The sequence below is a fragment of the Lathyrus oleraceus genome, chromosome 6, assembly GCF_024323335.1.
Source record: "Lathyrus oleraceus cultivar Zhongwan6 chromosome 6, CAAS_Psat_ZW6_1.0, whole genome shotgun sequence".
Taxonomy (NCBI): domain Eukaryota; kingdom Viridiplantae; phylum Streptophyta; class Magnoliopsida; order Fabales; family Fabaceae; genus Lathyrus; species Lathyrus oleraceus.
In genome coordinates, this window is record NC_066584.1 from 31,697,914 (window position 1) to 31,715,550 (window position 17,637).

Sequence of the window (17,637 nt, forward strand, 5' to 3'; positions counted from 1 at the left end):
GTTTTTCTAGTTTGAAAAAGTGGTTGAGAAATGTGTAGGAAATGTTTTGAAAAGGAGAATTTAACTTTGTAATGATTCTGGAATGAATGTATACAAAGTGGTTATCTCGTTTAGTTTTGAAAATAGTTTAGAAAAATATGACTCGGCAATGATTCTGGTGTGAATGTATGCCAAGTGGTGATTTTCTAATGGAGGTTTTGAAAGGTGTAAGGTGTGAAAAGTAGTTTTAAATTGTGAATAAGCAATTAAGGGTTATACCTGTCCGAGGTCTTTCCGGGCATTTCCTTTCCTTATGAGGGTAAAACTGTCCTTACTATTGAGAAGTAAGTAGTTTTATCCTTTGGATGTGGAAGGGTCATCGAAGGGTCATTGATTGGTCATCGAAGGCAACAGTTGTGAGGATATCTTAGCATTCGAAGGGACTATCATCATTTAACCGCAGGCTACACCGAAGGGTCATCGAGGGACGAAATCATATATTCGAAGGCAACATCCGAGGGACTATGATTTATTTTATGATGATTTAATCGAAGGGTCTTTGCTAAGTGTATCCCTACATTCGCGGGACATGACCGTTATACCGTAATACCGTAGGGCAAAAGAGAGGTCCAAGATCACATATTTAGAGGCCATGTTTTAAAGTTAATTAGGTAATTAGGGTGAATCTCCACATTAAAATTAATACATTAAAATTAATACATTAAAATTAATTAAGCAATTTAGGGCAGCTCTTCACAAGGGTATCCCACAAATAAAGCGGAAGACCTAAACAGCAATCTTTTCCTGGGGTGTGTGAACCTTTGCAACATTCAGCAAACGGGTTAGAATACCAAATCAGGGTGCAATCGAGGATTACACCGCAAAAGAAATACAACAGCAAAAATGTCATGCAAAATAATGTATGATGATAAGGGAACAGATCAGAGAAGCATAGCACAGAACAAACAAAATATAAGCTACTGTCTCGTTCGCCTCTGCCTCGCCTAGCGAAGGCCTAGCGAATATTCGCTACAGGCTCGCTTAGCGATGTGCTAGCGAGCGGCTGCGGGTTTTGAATTTCAGAACAGTATAATCTCAGCATGCGGCAAGTCTTATGGTATTCAATTACAGAAATAATATGGTCAAACATTCAGGATAGGCTGGCATACTTAAACTCACATGCAAAACCTCAAATATGTTTATGAATTCAATTATGATATCACATGCAAGTTAAGAACATAAAGCGATATCACATGCAAATTAAGAAAATGAAGCGATAATAGTAATGCAAACCTGTTTGCAATCAAATTGCAACCTTGAGTTGGCGAGCCGGATTGAGTTGGACAGAGGTAGCTTTGCGGCCGCCGGCTTTTCCTTCAGGGTTTTCCGTCTGTGAGCGCTAGGGTTTGCTTGCTAGGGTTCTCCTTTCGTCCCTTTTTCGTCCTCTTTTCATTACTGAAGTGCTGGTATTTATAATGCCCTTTTTCATGACCTAATGGGCTCAGAACGAAGCCCGAAATTTTTTGTTGTCTGTCAGCTTCGCTAGGCGAGCTGGTAGCGAACGTTTGCTTCGCTAGGCGAGCGTGTAGCGAACGTTCGCTAGGTGAGCGTGTAGCGAACGTAACGTTCGCTAGGCGAGCGTGTAGCGAACAAGCCAGTTTGGGCCATTTTCTGGATTGGGCCATTCGTGAGCTGGGCCTTTGTTCCTTTGAGATCAGTGTCATAAAAATGAGTCGGAGTGCCCTGAAAAATGTCTTGAAATATTAATGGGCAAATTTTGGGGTATGACAGCTGCCCCTGTTCAATATTCTTGAACCGAGAGAGTAGAATGGTATGTGCACCATTCGTGGTCTGCAGGTGGAAGATTATTGAACACTAAAATGCCCAAAAATTTGCGCTTGTCAATCAGGAGCTAGTCTTGATGGAGATGGGCTTAGAGATGCCATCCAGGAAGTTTGATGATGAGGGCCCCAGATTGCGTCGTACGTTAGACGATATCTGAAGACATGGATGTCACGCCGGGTCATACGCTAGACCGTATAGTGAATCATCCATCATGCTGTTGACTTCGCTGGGGAGCCAGAGTATGCTATATACTGCTGGGGATGAGGGGTCAGAAATGTACCTGTCCGAAGGTAGCATCTGAGTAACAGAATGAGCCGTCCGTTAGGCTGTATCTGCTTTAAAGGGAGTAGTCGCATACTAGACTACCATTCAGAAATGTACCTGTCCGAAGGTAGCATCTGAGGGGATGAAGGTCTAACTTGGTCGTACATTAAACCACATCTGAGCAGAATGAACCGTCCGTTAGGCTGAATCTGCTGAAAAGGGAGTAGTCGTATACTAGACTACCATTCAGAAATGTACCTGTCCGAAGGTAGCATCTGAGTAAGGGAGTAGCCGTATACTAGACTACCATTCAGAAATGTACCTGTCCGAAGGTAGCATCTGAGGGGATGAAAGTTTAACTTGGTCGTACATTAAACCACATCTGAGCAGAATGAACCGTCCGTTAGGCTGAATCTGCTGAAAAGGGAGTAGTCGTATACTAGACTACCATTCAGAAATGTACCTGTCCGAAGGTAGCATCTGAGTAAGGGAGTAGCCGTATACTAGACTACCATTCAGAAATGTACCTGTCCGAAGGTAGCATCTGAGGGGATGAAAGTTTAACTTGGTCGTACATTAAACCACATCTGAGCAGAATGAACCGTCCGTTAGGCTGAATCTGCTGAAAAGGGAGTAGTCGTATACTAGACTACCATTCAGAAATGTACCTGTCCGAAGGTAGCATCTGAGTAAGGGAGTAGCCGTATACTAGACTACCATTCAGAAATGTACCTGTCCGAAGGTAGCATCTGAGGAGATGAAGGTTTAACTTGGTCGTACATTAAACCACATCTGAGCAGAATGAACCGTCCGTTAGGCTGAATTTGCTGAAAAGGGAGTAGTCGTATACTAGACTACCATTCAGAAATGTACCTGTCCGAAGGTAGCATCTGAGTAAGGGAGTAGCCGTATACTAGACTACCATTCAGAAATGTACCTGTCACTAGGTAGCATCTGAGCAGATGAAGGTCTAACTGGGTCGTACATTAAACTGCATCTGTCACTAGGTAGCATCTGAGCAGATGAAGGTCTAACTTGGTCGTACATTAAACCGTATCTGAGCGGTTGAAGGTCTAACTTGGTCGTACATTAGACTGTACCCGAGCGGTTGAAGGTCTAACTTGGTCGTACATTAGACTGTATTTGAGCAGCATCCGGTCTAACTTGGTCGTACATTAGACTGTATTTGAGCCGCATCTGGTCTAACTTGGTCGTACATTAGACTGTATTTGAGCAGCATCCGGTCTAACTTGGTCGTACATTAGACTGTATTTGAGCAGCATCTGGTCTAACTTGGTCGTACATTAGACTGTATTTGAGCCGCATCTGGTCTAACTTGGTCGTACATTAGACTGTATTTGAGCCGCATCTGGTCTAACTTGGTCGTACATTAGACTGTATTTGAGCAGCATCTGGTCTAACTTGGTCGTACATTAGACTGTATTTGAGCTGCATCTGGTCTAACTTGGTCGTACATTAGACTGTATTTGAGCCGCATCTGGTCTAACTTGGTCGTACATTAGACTGTATTTGAGCAGCATCTGGTCTAACTTGGTCGTACATTAGACTGTATTTGAGCCGCATCTGGTCTAACTTGGTCGTACATTAGACTGTATCTGAGCAGCATCTGGTCTAACTTGGTCGTACATTAGACTGTATCTGAGCAGCATCTGGTCTAACTTGGTCGTACATTAGACTGTCACTGAACAGAATCTGACTTGAAGGTCTAACTTGGTCGTACATTAGACATTATTTGAGTGGTTAAAGGTCAGAATGGATCGTACGCTAGATCGTATCTGAGTGGAAGGAGTCATTTGTCGAGCTGAATCAGAATGAACCGTACGTTAGGCTGTATCTGATAATCTTTGTTGTATTTGCAATGAATATCTAGGGTGGGCTTAGAGATGCCACCATTGGGAAGATGTCAGAACGTTCGTCAGATGGATTATATCTGAGAGCTGTATTCGAATCTTGAATGCGATCAGAAGGATAATCAGCCTGAAAAATAAAGTTAGTTTCATGCAATGTCATGATGCATGAGATGCAAATGTTGTATGCATGCGTGTGCTGTGAAATGATGTGATGAGTGAATTATGCGTCTGGAATAAATGCGAGCATTGTATGCATGTATATGTTACGAAATGATGTAATGTATATGATGCCGTATGAAAATTGTATGTAGGTATGTGATGTGAAATGATGTAATGAATGCATTAGACGTCTGAAACATTCTTCCAGGGGACACTACTGGGGAGATAAATCTCAGTCTGCTGGTCGGGGATAGTTGTAGGGAAGACCCTCCCTTAACTGGGGGATTTGACTTCTGTCTGATGGTAGAAACACTTGACAGAGCCTGGTTGGGGATAGAAAAGATGACCCATTTGTCTAGTAATGCCACTCTCTTCTGGGGAATAATTGGCGTTGCCGGGGAATCGAATTAGCAACGGATTCATTGGAAAGCATGGTTAGACCTTATCCTTGGTCCTGAAGTCTAGTAGTAATTGCAATTTCCATTTTAGGCATGTATTTTTGATAAACATTGATCATATTCAAATGCATATATCAATTCAAGTTAAATCAATGGACGTTTACGCAAACAAAACAGAGAAAGTAAAGCAAAAGCATCTTTTTGGAAATGAAATTATATTGATTTTGAAAGAGGGCCTATAAACAGGCAATTTGTGTACAAGGAGACAGAAATCCTAGTAAGAGGAAATTGTCAAGGAAACAGAGAGAAAGCTATGCAGAAAAAATCCTATTGATATTAGCTCCATTACTGTCATTATGTCTTCAAGCATCTCATCTCCTGCTGTCGGATGGAAGTGATTAGCTTGTTCAGTCCTTTGAACTTGGATGAAGCTGTCTGAGAATGGGACATAGTCATACGCTTTGATCCCTAATTTTTGCCTGGACCGCCTTTTCAGGTTTTCAATCCACCAGGATACCCCTTTTTGCCCAAGCCGCCTTTTCAGGTTTTCGACTTGCCGGGTGCACATTTTTTTGTTTATCCCTAATTTTTGCCCGAACCTTTTTGGTTCGCCGGGATGCCCTTACTTTTGCCTAGGTACGTCGACCTAGCAGGTCTCTTTTATGCGTAGTATTTTTTGACTATGTCTGCGTTCACGGGATGCGGGAAGTCTTCGCCATCCATCGTAGTAAGTATCATGGCTCCACCAGAGAATACTTTCTTAACCACAAATGGCCCTTCGTATGTGGGAGTCCACTTGCCTCTGGGATCACCTTGTGGTAGAGTGATGCGTTTTACCACCAAGTCGCCAATTTGATACACCTGTCTCTTGACCCTTTTGTTAAATGCCTGGGTCATGCGCTTCTGATATATCTGTCCATGACACACAGCCGCAAGTCTCTTCTCATCGATCAAGTTTATCTGGTCGAGTCGAGTCTGAATCCATTTATCTTCATCTAAGCCCGCCTCTTTCATGATTCGTAGAGAGGGAATCTGAACTTCCACTGGTAAAACGGCTTCCATTCCGTAGACTAAAGAGAAAGGAGTTGCTCCTGTCGAAGTGCGCACTGAGGTGCGATAACCATGGAGAGCAAATGGTAACATCTCATGCCAGTCTTTGTAGGTTACTGTCATCTTTTGTATGATTTTCTTGATATTCTTATTAGCAGCCTCCACGGCACCGTTCATCTTTGGCCGGTACGGAGAAGAGTTATGGTGTTTTATTTTGAACTGCGTGCAGAGTTCAGTTTAGTACCATTATCAGTGATAACTCTTTCAGGAGACAGCAGGCTTCTCAAATAGATATTTGATAGAATCCATCTTAGAAGTCAATAAAGTGGTATGATTCAACATATATTGTCTTAGTCGGCGAGCAGCCCAAGCCAAAGCATAGCAAGCTTTCTCGAGTTGTGAGTATCTTGTTTCACAGTCGGTACCTTTTGCTAAGGCAGTGTATGACATGCTCTTTTCGACCAGACTCGTCATGTTGCCCCAGCACACCCTATTGAATTTTCTAACACGGTCAAATACATTATTAGAGGTCTTCCTTCAACGGGTAGTATCAGTTTGGGAGGTTCTTGGAGATATTTCTTGATTTTGTCATTCATCATTCCATACCATCTCTTGATTTTTCCTTTTTTAGTAATTTGAAGATGGGTTTGCAGGTAGCAGTCAAGTGTGGAATGAATCGGGCAATGTAATTCGAGTGCCCCAAGAAACCTCTGACTTCTTTCTTGTTTATTTCAGTACCCAGATTTACAATTTCAACTGATTCCTCATGCGGCTGTATGGTCCTTTCTCCTTGTAGTACCAGTCTGGCAAGTTCTCCAGGGACTTCACAATCTTCCTCGCTTCCATCCTCGGCTTGGTAGATCGGATTTTCAAAGTCATAATGAACAGTAGCAGAGTCATTACCAACAGGATCCAGAGTGGATATGGATCGGCAAATTGTTACGTGAGTGTGTGCAAGAAACATAGCTTGTTTGAAAAATGACAGGAAAGATAAAGAGCGCAATATTTGAATGCAAAAAGTCCATTGATTTATTGAATATGAATATGCTTATGAAAATGACAAAACCCTTGAAAAATTAGCTATTGTGCCCCGGGCATAGACACAATGCTTTAAAAATGTTAAAATAGCAATAACAATTATTTCTGACTAAAGGAAATCGGGATAGTGTCTTCAGCCTTCCAATTATTGAGTCCGTCACCAATTGTTGGGTAGACCCAGCTATCCAGGTCGCAATCGCTGTCGGCATCCTCTACAGCATTAAGAGTTTTGTCATGATTAGGCGGAGGAGCAGTGGTGACCTTAGGAGTCTCAGGCGGATCCAATTCAAACTCTCCGGCGTCGATCATATCCTGAATTTTATTCTTCAACGACCAACAATCGTTCGTATTATGCCCGGGGCTATCGGAGTGATACGCACACCTGGCGTCGGGATTATAGCTAGGAGAAGTAGTGTTGGGTTTTGCGGGAGGATCCCTGAGGGTAATTAAATTTGCTTTTAGCATACCCTGCAGTGCTTGTGCTAAAGTCATATTGATCTTCGCAAACTGCCTTCTTCCCGGGTTAATGTGCCTCACAGATTTCTTGTCTTTTTTCTTCTTGAGCAAGAGAGCCTTCAGTTCTTCTTGCCCCTTGGATAAGTTCAAGATCATTTCCTGGAGTTGAGCATTCTGAGCATGGAGATCTTTGACAGTTTGTTCGAGGTCCATTTTTCTGTTTGCATGAAAATCGTGAGAACATTGATCCCTTTAGAACACCCGTTATGCAATGTTATGCTATGCAATGTATGAAATGTTTTCAAGGACTTTTGGAATCTAACTTTGCATAAACTACCAAAAAAGGAAACTCTTTTTTTTTCTTTTTTTTTTCTTTTTTTTTTTTTTACAAAATAGAGCAAAGTTAAATCCCTAAGTCTTCGAAATGGTTAGTTCAACGCCATGATGTTATGATGATGTTATGATGTTATGATGATGTTATGATGTTAAGTACATAACAAGCACAAGCAAGTCACACAACCATCATTCCTAGGTTTAAAGGCTTGCATGAGTTCCATAGGTAAATACCCTCCCCACTGAAGTTTGGTTGGTTCAACCTGTCCTAGAATAGTAACCGGGTTCTAGAAGGATCTCAGATCATCGACCTTTCTTTAAGTCCACTTCAGTGCAACGCCAAGTGGTTGACCAAAGCTTCCCTAAAGTCCAATCTCAAAGAGTGTAGTATCGAGTCTCAACCAACCCCAGTCGGAACCGAAGTCAGTTATCTCACTACTTTCTAATGGCTAGGATGAGTCAATTAGGGTTCTAAAGGTCTGGTTAATGCTTTGATGACACCACGCGGAAGCCAAATTTTTCCTCAAGTAAACATGAGGAACATCAGGACATCCAAAGTGTCACATTAACCGTAGCCATCATTTTAACCATTCCAGTATACGCCGGATAGTCGCGATGATCTATTGCTACTTACCTAAGGTACACTAGATCCGGGTGTAGGATCTTTCACTCAAAAATTCCCTTAAAAGAAGGAACAATTTGAAAACATAAATGATTTTTTAAGGTGACCTCTCTTTGTAAGTCCCCAGCAGAGTCGCCAGTTCTGTCATACGGTGAACTGACTTTTTGTGTTTTTTTAATCGCAATGTCGCGGTTAGCAAGAGTCGCCACCGACTTTTCTTTTATCCAATAAGGAAAGGTGGAAAAGAACAGGAAAGACCTTAATTTAGATTCTTAGGTTCGGGAGGTACATTATACAAAGGGAAGGTGTTAGCACCCTTTGTATCCATGGTTATCCATGGGCTCTTAATTGCTCAATCATTTATGTTTTTCTAGTTTGAAAAAGTGGTTGAGAAATGTGTAGGAAATGTTTTGAAAAGGAGAATTTAACTTTGTAATGATTCTGGAATGAATGTATACAAAGTGGTTATCTCGTTTAGTTTTGAAAATAGTTTAGAAAAATATGACTCGGCAATGATTCTGGTGCGAATGTATGCCAAGTGGTGATTTTCTAATGGAGGTTTTGAAAGGTGTAAGGTGTGAAAAGTAGTTTTAAATTGTGAATAAGCAATTAAGGGTTATACCTGTCCGAGGTCTTTCCGGGCATTTCCTTTCCTTATGAGGGTAAAACTGTCCTTACTATTGAGAAGTAAGTAGTTTTATCCTTTGGATGTGGAAGGGTCATCGAAGGGTCATTGATTGGTCATCGAAGGCAACAGTTGTGAGGATATCTTAGCATTCGAAGGGACTATCATCATTTAACCGCAGGCTACACCGAAGGGTCATCGAGGGACGAAATCATATATTCGAAGGCAACATCCGAGGGACTATGATTTATTTTATGATGATTTAATCGAAGGGTCTTTGCTAAGTGTATCCCTACATTCGCGGGACATGACCGTTATACCGTAATACCGTAGGGCAAAAGAGAGGTCCAAGATCACATATTTAGAGGCCATGTTTTAAAGTTAATTAGGTAATTAGGGTGAATCTCCACATTAAAATTAATACATTAAAATTAATTAAGCAATTTAGGGCAGCTCTTCACAAGGGTATCCCACAAATAAAGCGGAAGACCTAAAGAGCAATCTTTTCCTGGGGTGTGTGAACCTTTGCAACATTCAGCAAACGGGTTAGAATACCAAATCAGGGTGCAATCGAGGATTACACCGCAAAAGAAATACAACAGCAAAAATGTCATGCAAAATAATGTATGATGATAAGGGAACAGATCAGAGAAGCATAGCACAGAACAAACAAAATATAAGCTACTGTCCCGTTCGCCTCTGCCTCGCCTAGCGAAGGCCTAGCGAATATTCGCTACAGGCTCGCTTAGCTGTCATACCCCAAAATTTGCCCGTTGGTATTACAAAGCATTTTCCAAGACCCCGACTTATTCTGCAAGGCACCGACATCAAGCCCAGCTCACAACAGGCCCAATCCAAAAGGGGCCCAAAATAGCTTGCTCGCTAGGCGAGCAATCTCTTCGCCTAGCGAATGCTTCGTCATGACACTCGCCCAGCGAAGCGTCAGATCCAGGAAAAGGCCCAGACCTAGTTTGCTCGCTAGGCGAGCAATTCCTTCGCCTAGCGAAGCTTGCGAAGTTTGAGATTTTTGGACCTCATTTTAAGCCCATTAGGTCACTACTACCTCTACTATAAATACCTGCTCCTCTGCTACGAAAAAAACACACACAGACGGACGAAGACGGACGGAAACACGCATCCAGAGGGAGAAACACCGAAACCCTGCTGATCCAAAGAATTCAGAAGGCGGAAACCCTGAAGGCCGCTCCGAAGCTACCGCCGTCCAACTCAATCCGGCTCGCCAATTCAAGGTTACAACTTGATTTGCAAACAGGTTAGCCTCACTATTGTTCGCTTTAGCTTCTTAATTGGCATATGATTAATTGGCATATGATTATCATTTGGTGTCCGTACTTTGCATGTGGTATCATTTTAATATCTTAATTTGCATGTGATATCGTTTTGTATTTTCACTTGGCATATGGTACCACTTCATGTTCTTAATTTGTGGATTATAATTGAATTCATAAACATTTTGAAGTCTTGCATGAGAATTTAAATGTGTTTGCCTATTGTGAAACTGAACCATATAATTGTATGCTAGATGCCATAAGCCATGCTGCAGGTTGAGGTCATAATGTTCTCAAATTTCAAACCCGTGGCCACTCGCTAGCTCATCGCTAGGCGAGCCCGCAGCGAGCCTTCGCTGAGCCTTCGCTAGGCGAAGCAGAGGCGACCGGGCCAGGGGCTGCTTTGCTTTTTGCTGCCTATTTCATGTTTACCTAATGATGGTTCTGCATTATTTGGCCTAAATTCTTGGCTGCTATATTTATCTTATGATGCAATTTCCAATTGTATTTTATGCTTTAATCCGTGTGTTCATGGTAAAGGTTAGCATACTTCCGAAGGAATAGCCGGTTAGGTACTCCGCTTTACGCATGGGAAGCCTTCATAGAGAGGGATTCTAAATTATTTCACTTTAATGTGAAGATTCATATTGAGTGCCTAATTAATTTTACTATATTAATTTTTAATGTAATGTTGATTTTAATGTATCGATTTAATGCGGTATCATCATAATTACCTAATGGACTTAAAACATGGACTTTAAATAAATGACATCGGACCTCTCTTTATTACCCCACGATTACAATATTACGGTCATGTCCCGCGAATATGGGGATATCCTTAGCAAAGACCCTTCGGTAAAATCATCATAGTCCCTCGGATGTTGCCTTCGAAAATACCATTTTTGTCCCTCGATGACCCTTCGGTGTAGCCTACGGTTAAATGATGGTAGTCCCTTCGAATGCTAAGGTATCCTCACAACTGTTGCCTTCAATGACCTATCGATGACCCTACGATGACCCTTATACATCCCAAGGATAAACTACTTGCTTCTCAATAGTAAGGACAGTTTTACCCTCATAAGGATGGGAAATGCCCAGAAAGACCTCGGACAGGTATAACCTTAATTGCTCATTCATAACAAAAAATGCTTTTCACACCCCACACCTTTCAAACGTCTTCTTTTGGAAAATCACCACTTAGCATACATCCGTACTAGGATCATTGCCAAGTTATATTTTTCTAAACTACTTTCAAAAAAACTAAATGAGATAACCACTTTGTATACATTCATGCAAGAATCATTACAAAGTTAAATTCTCATTTTCAAAACATTTTTCATACATTTCTCAACCACCTTTTTCAAACAAAGAAAACATAAATGATTGAGCAATTAAGAGCCCATGGATAACCATGGATACAAAGGGTGCTAATACCTTCCCTTTGTATAAAGTACCTCCCGAACCTAAGAATTTAAAATTAAGGTCTTTCCTGTTCTTTTCCACCTTTCCTTAAGGGATAAAAGAAAAGTCGGTGGCGACTCTTGCTAACCGCGACATTGCGATTACAAATCCAATAAAGTCAGTTCACCGTATGACAGAACTGGCGACTCTGCTGGGGACGATTAAAGAGAGGTCCATCTTAAAAAAAAAAAAATCATTTATGTTTTAAATTGTTCCTTCGTTTAAGGGATTGTTTGAGTGAAAGATCCTACACCCGGATCTAGTGTACCTTAGGTAAGTAGCAATAGATCATCGCGACTATCCGGCGTATACTGGAATGGTTAAAATGATGGCTACGGTTAATGTGACACTTTGGTTGTCCTGATGTTCCTCATGTTACTTGAGGAAAAATTTGGCTTCTGCGTGGTGTCATCAAAGCATTAACCAGACCTTTAGAACCCTAATTGACTCATCCTAGCCATTAGAAAGTAGTGAGATAACTGGCTTCGGTTCTGACTGAGGTTGGTTGATACTCGATACTACACTCTTTGAGATTGGACTTTAGGGAAGCTTCGGTCAACCACTTGGTGTTGCACTGAAGTGGACTTAAAGAAAGGTCAATGATTTGAGATCCTTCTAGAACCCGGTTACTATTCTAGGACAGGTTGAACCAACCAAACTTCAGTGGGGAGGGTACTTGCCTATGGAACTCATGCAAGCCTTAAAACCTAGGAATAATTGTTGTGTGACATACTTGAGTTTGCATAACATCATGACATCATAACATTGTACTAACCATTTCAAGGACTTAGGGATTTAACTTTGCTCTGTTTTATATAAAAAAAAAAAAAAAAAAAAAAAAAAAACAAAACAAAAAAAAGTTTCCCTTGTCGGTAGTTTATGCAAAGTTAAATTCCAAAAGGCCTTGAAAACATTTCATGCATTGCATAGCATAACATAGCATAACAGGTACTCTAAAGGGATCAGTGTTCTCACGGTTTTCCTCCAAACAGAAAAATGGACCTCGAACAAACTGTCAAGGATCTCCATGCTCAGAATGCTCAACTCCAGGAGATGATTTTGAACTTATCCAGGGGGCAGGAGGAACTGAAAGCTCTCTTGCTCGAGAAAAAGAAAGACAAGAAAGCTGTGAGTTACATTAACCCGGGAAGAAGGCTTAAAGGACAGGCTGCGGGAATCAAAATCAGAATTCCGAAGGATCAAGAAGAGGAAACAGAGACAGATTCAGAAGATGAGAATGCTGATCCTTTCAACCCTGAGGATGACGATGAAGATTACGAGAATGAACAGTACTCTCCAAAAGATGGCAAGTACAAGTTGCTGGAAGAACGCATGCTAGCTATGGAAGGTCAGAAGGCGCCCGGTCTGGATTTTGAAAGTTTGGGTCTAGTCTCTGATGTGATCATTCCCCGCAAATTCAAAATCCCCACTTTCACTCAGTATGATGGGGCATCTTGTCCTCAAATGCATCTAAGGGCTTATGTGAGAAAGATTCAGCCGCATACCACTAATAAGAAGCTCTGGATCCATTTCTTCCAAGAGAGTCTGTCTGGCACACAATTGGAGTGGTATTATCAGCTCGAGAGCTCTGACATCCACACATGGACTGATTTAGCAACTGCTTTCTATAAACAGTACCAGTATAATTCTGAACTAGCGCCTACTCGGCTACAGTTGCAGAATATGACTATGGGATCTAAAGAAAGTTTCAAAGAATATGCTCAAAAGTGGAGAGATTTGGCTGGCAGAGTCAAACCCCCTATGACTGATCGAGAATTAGTGGACATGTTCATGAGCACACTGACTGGCCCATTCTACAGCCATCTATTGAGGAGTTCCTCATTGGGTTTCACTGAACTTATATTAACAGGTGAACATGTCGAAAGCGGCATTCGAAGTGGAAAGATACAGGCAACTACCTCTGATCATCCGGAGACTCCTAATGTCCTCATTGCTCCCATGCCTAATCATGACGAGACTGTCAATGCTGTGGAAGATACTGATAACGATTATGACTTGGATGGCTGGATTTTCCCAACAATTGGTGACAGACTCGACAATTGGAAGGCTGAAGACACTATCCCGATTTCCTTTAGTCAGGAGTAATTGTTATTGCTATTTTAGTGTTTTAAAGCATTGTGTCTATACCCGGGGCACAATAGCTAATTTTTCAAGGGTTTTGTCATTTTCATAAGCATATTCACATTCAATGAATCAATGGACTTTTTGCATTCAAATATTGCGCTCTTTATCTTTCCTGTCATCTTTTAAACAAAGCTATGTATTCTTGCACACACTCACGTAACAATTTTCCGATCCATATCCACTCTGGATCCTGTTGATAGTAGTTCTGCTACTGTTCATTATGACTTTGAAAATCCGATCTACCAAGCCGAGGATGGAAGTGAGGAAGATTGTGAAGTCCCTGGAGAACTTGCCAGACTGATACTACAAGAAGAAAAGACCATACAGCCGCATGAGGAATCAATTGAAATTGTAAATCTGGGTACCGAAATAGACAAGAAAGAAGTCAGAGGTTTCTTGGGACACTTGAATTACATTGCCCGATTCATTCCACACTTGACTGCTACCTGCAAACCCATCTTCAAATTACTAAAAAGGAAAAATCAAGAGATGGTATGGAATGATGAATGACAAAATCAAGAAGTATCTCCAAGAACCTCCAGTTCCGATGCCACCAGTTGAAGGAAGACCTTTAATTACGTATTTGACCGTGTTAGAAAATTCAATGAGGTGTGTTGGGGCAACATGACGAGTCTGGTCGAAAAGAGCATGCCATATACTGCCTTAGCAAAAGGTACCGACTGTGAAACAAGATACTCACAGCCCGAGAAAGCTTGCTGTGCTTTGGCCTGGGCTGCTCGCCGACTAAGACAGTATATGTTGAATCATACCACCTTATTGACTTCTAAGATGGATTCTATCAAATACCTATTTGAGAAACCTGCTGTCTCCTGAAAGAGTTATCACTGACAATGGTACTAATTTGAACAACAAGATGATTATTGAACTCTGCACGCAGTTCAAAATAAAACACCATAACTCTTCTCCGTACCGGCCAAAGATGAACGGCGCCGTGGGGACTGCTAACAATATCAAGAAGGTCATGCAAGAAATAACAGTAACATACAAAGACTGGCATGAGATGTTACCTTTTGCTCTTCATGGTTACCGCACTTCGACAGGGGCAACCCCTTTCTCTTTAGTCTATGGAATGGAAGCCATTTTACCAGTGGGAGTTCAGATTCCCTCTCTAAGAATTGCGAAAGATGCAGGCTTAGATGAGGATGAATGGATTCAAACTCGACTCGATCAGATAAATCTGATTGATGAAAAGAGACTTGCGGCTGTTTGTCATAGGCAGATATATCAGAAGCGCATGACCCAAGCATTTAACAAAAAGGTCAAGAGACAGGTGTACCAACTTGGCGCCTTGGTGGTCAAGCATATCATTCTACCACAAGGTGATCCCAGAGGCAAATGGACTCCCACACATGAAGGGCCATTTGTAGTTAAGAAGGTATTCTCTGGTGGAGCCATGATGCTTGCTACAATGGATGGCGAAGAGTTCCCGCATCCCGTGAACGCGGACATAGTTAAAAAATACTACGCATAAAAGAGACCCGCTAGGTCGACGTACCTAGGCAAAAGTAAGGGCATCCCGGCGAACCAAAAGGGTTCGGGCAAAAATTAGGGATAAACATATAAAAATGTACACCCGGCAAGTCGAAAACCTGAAAAGGCGGCTTGGGCAAAAAAGGGTATCCTGGTGGACTGAAAACCTGAAAAGGCGGTCCAGGCAAAAATTAGGGATTAAAGCGCATGACTATGTCCCGTTCTCAGTCAACTTTCATCCAAGTTCCAGGGACTGACCAAGCCAATCACTTCTATCCGACAGCAGGGGATGAGATGCTTGAAGACATAATGGCGGTAGTAGACTTAAAATCAATAGGACTTTTTCTGCATAGCTGTCTCTTTGTTTTTGACAATTTCCTCTTACTAGGATTTCTGTCTCCTTGTACACAATTTGCCTGTTTATAGGCCTTCTTTCAAAAATCAACCCTCTTTCAAAAAAAGATGCTTTGTTTTTTACTTTCTGTTTTGTTTGCGTCAACGCCCATTGATTTAATTTGAATTAATATATGCAGTTGAATATGACCAATGTTTACCAAAATACATGCATAGAATAGCAATAGCAATTACTACAAGACTTCGGGATCGAGGATAAGGTCTAATCATGCTTCCAATGAATCCACTACCAATTCTCTTCCCCCAGCAAGCCTGTTTTTCCCAGAAGAAATTGGCAGTATTCCCCGGCACAGCCAGCTATTCCCCAACAGAGGTCGGCCTCATCAGGCAGATTGATCATCTCACCCATCCCTAGCCAGGCCCTGTTGAATATCTCTACCATCAGACAGAAATCAGAACCCCCAGCCGAGAGAGGGTCCTCAACACGAATATCTCCAATCAGTAGATGGGGATTTATTTTCCCCAGTAGAGTCCCCAAGCAGAACTTCTCATACGCATAACTCATTCATTACATCGTTTCACAACATACGCATGCATACAACATTCGCATTTATTTTCGAAAGCATAAAACATCTCATGCATCATGACATGGCATAAAGCTAACCTTTCTTTGCAGGTTAATTATCCTCCTGATATAGTCAAAGTAAAAGGCTCATTCAGGTAGACGCCTTTATCAATCACAGACAAGATTCAGATACACATTCCAGATGCAATTCATGGGAACATTCATTCTGACAACACTTCGATATCCTCCTAGCGATGGCATCTTTAAGCCCATCCCAAACATTTATTGCAAATACAATGTATACAGATACAGCCTAACATACGGTTCATCCGGATTCATCTCAACATATGACTCCTTCAACAACTCAAATACAGTCTAATGTACGACCAAGTTAGACCTTTATCTCCTCAGGTGCTACCTTCGGACAGGTACATTCCTGAATGGTAGTCGAGTATACGGCTACTCCTTTTCTCAGGTGCTACCTTCGGACAGGTACATTCCTGAATGGTAGTCTAGTATACGGCTACTCCCTTTCTCAGGTGCTACCTTCGGACAGGTACATTCCTGAATGGTAGTCGAGTATACGGCTACTCCCCTTGCTCAGGTGCTACCTTCGGACAGGTACATTCCTGAATGGTAGTCTAGTATACGGCTACTCCCTTTCTCAGGTGCTACCTTCGGACAGGTACATTCCTGAATGGTAGTCTAGTATACGGCTACTCCCTTTCTCAGGTGCTACCTTCGGACAGGTACATTCCTGAATGGTAGTCGAGTATACGGCTACTCCCTTTCTCAGGTGCTACCTTCGGACAGGTACATTCCTGAATGGTAGTCTAGTATACGACTACTCCCTTTTCAGCAGCTTCAGCCTAACGTACGGCTCATTCTGCAACTCAGATACGATCTAGCGTACGATCCATTCTGATCTTTCATCCCCAGCAAAGTCATCTGCCTAATGAACAGCTCACTCTGGTATTCAGACACGGTCTAACGTATGATCCATTCTGATCCCTCATCCCCAGCAGTATAGCATACTCTGACTCCCCAACGAAGTCAACAGCATAATGGATGGTTCACTATACGGTCTGATTTATGACCCGGTGTGACACCCATGTCTCTAGGTATCGTCTAACGTGCGACACAATCTGGAAATCTCCTCAGCAAGTTTCGTGGATGGCATCTTTAAGTCCATCTCCGTCAAGACAAATGAACAAGTGCAAATTTTTGGGGCATTCGAAGTGTTCAATAATCTTTCACCTCCAGACCACGAACGGCACCTACCATTCTACTCTCTCGGTTCAAGAATATTGAACAGGGGCAGCTGTCATACCCCAAAATTTGCCCGTTGGTATTACAAAGCATTTTCCAAGACCCCGACTTATTCTGCAAGGCACCGACATCAAGCCCAGCTCACAACAGGCCCAATCCAAAAGGGGCCCAAAATAGCTTGCTCGCTAGGCGAGTAATCTCTTCGCCTAGCGAATGCTTCGTCATGACACTCGCCCAGCGAAGCGTCAGATCCAGGAAAAGGCCCAGACCTAGTTTGCTCGCTAGGCGAGCAATTCCTTCGCCTAGCGAAGCTTGCGAAGTTTGAGATTTTTGGACCTCATTTTAAGCCCATTAGGTCACTACTACCTCTACTATAAATACCTGCTCCTCTGCTACGAAAAAAACACACACAGACGGACGAAG